The 1,487-nt window shown below is 39.1% G+C and overlaps 1 pseudogene; it reads left to right on the top strand.

Annotated features, from left to right (window-relative positions):
- The first annotated feature begins 560 nt into the window (after positions 1–560).
- LOC122729735 lies at positions 561–978 on the top strand (annotated as a pseudogene).
- Positions 979–1,487: the final 509 nt, after the last annotated feature.

Below are 1,487 nucleotides of genomic sequence, written 5' to 3'. Positions count from 1 at the left end.
CATGATTCTTGTTTCTCTCTTGAACCATTCTAGAACATTCTGCTATTCTTCCTTGTTTTCTTGGGTTCTCAACCTCTTCAGGCATTGCTTCATTTCCCTTTGTCTTTTGATATTTATTCAGGGATATTTGGATTTATTTAGATATTCCGAAAACAACATTCCCTTCTGTCATTAATGTTTTACCTGCTGGTTTATCTGCTTGAAGTTTTTAACTGACTTTTCTTCTTCCTTAGATATTTGGCTATTTCAGTCTTTTTTCTTTACAATCTTCTATTATTCATTTTTGGTCTCCTTCCCTTTTGATAGAAGATCAAGAGATAGAACTGGCATTTACCCAGTGCTAATCCCTTTCCTTCCAGTCTCATAAAACCTCACACATATGCTAATCTCCTATCCCTGTCTCTCTGCTCCTTAGTTATCTGGTTGAGCTCTTCTGCAAAACAGCTCACCACCTCAGGAGGAGCATGTTTTTTCTTTCCTATACCTTCTCCTTTATACAGTGTGAGGGGATAAGAGTTTGGTTAAAATGATAGAAGAACCCTTTCCTGACAGCAGACAAGATGCTGTAAGTGGAGCAGTAGAAGAAGCAAACCTTCTGGAAGTTCACATACCTCAGCATGGACCTGGATCAGCTTATTAACAGCTTGTCTTATGAACAGTACAGCACTGAGCAGCGATGGAGACTCAACCAGGATCTGCAGCACAAGCAGCATTCCCTCCTAAAGTGACTGAGGAAGGCCAAGAAGGAGGCACCCCACCATGGAAAAGCCCAAGGTAATGAAGATACACCTTCAAGACATGATCATCCTGCCAGAGATGGTGGGCATCTACAGTGGCAAGACCTTCTTCAATCAGGTTGAAATTAAGCCCAAGATGATTGGACACATTGGTAAGTTCTCTATCACCTACAAGCCTGTGAAACGCAGGCGGCCAGGTATTGGAGCCACCCACTCCTCTCATTTCATCCCTCTCAAGTAACTCAGATCCTAACAATAAAAACAAGAAGGTTCTTTAAATAAATAAAATTATAGAAGGGAAAAGTGACAAATGTTGGAGGGGATATAGAAAAATTGGAACACTAACATCATTGGTGAAATTATGAACTACTACAACCATTCTGGAGGATGTGCTGGAATTACGCCCAAAGAGTTATTATGACCCAGCAATATCACTACTTGGTCTATTTCCAAAGATAAGTAGGAAAAAAAAGAAAAGAACCTATATGTTCTAAAATGTTTATAGCCACTCTCTTTGTGGTGGCAAAGAACTGGAAATTGCAGGGATGTCCATCAATTGGGGAATTGGGAAAGACAAGTTGTGCTATATGATTGTCATGGAATACTACTGTGGTATAAGAAATGATTAGATCAATGATTTTAGAAAAACATGAACAGACTTGCACAAAATAATAAAGAGCAAAATGAACAGAACCAAGAGAAGACTGAATACAGTAACAGCGATATTGTTTTAAGAATGACTTTGAGTGA

Source organism: Dromiciops gliroides, chromosome 5, assembly GCF_019393635.1.
Source record: "Dromiciops gliroides isolate mDroGli1 chromosome 5, mDroGli1.pri, whole genome shotgun sequence".
In the NCBI taxonomy this organism is placed as follows: domain Eukaryota; kingdom Metazoa; phylum Chordata; class Mammalia; order Microbiotheria; family Microbiotheriidae; genus Dromiciops; species Dromiciops gliroides.
The sequence above is the reverse complement of the archived record's forward strand: the minus strand, read 5'-3'. Positions and strand labels throughout refer to the sequence as shown.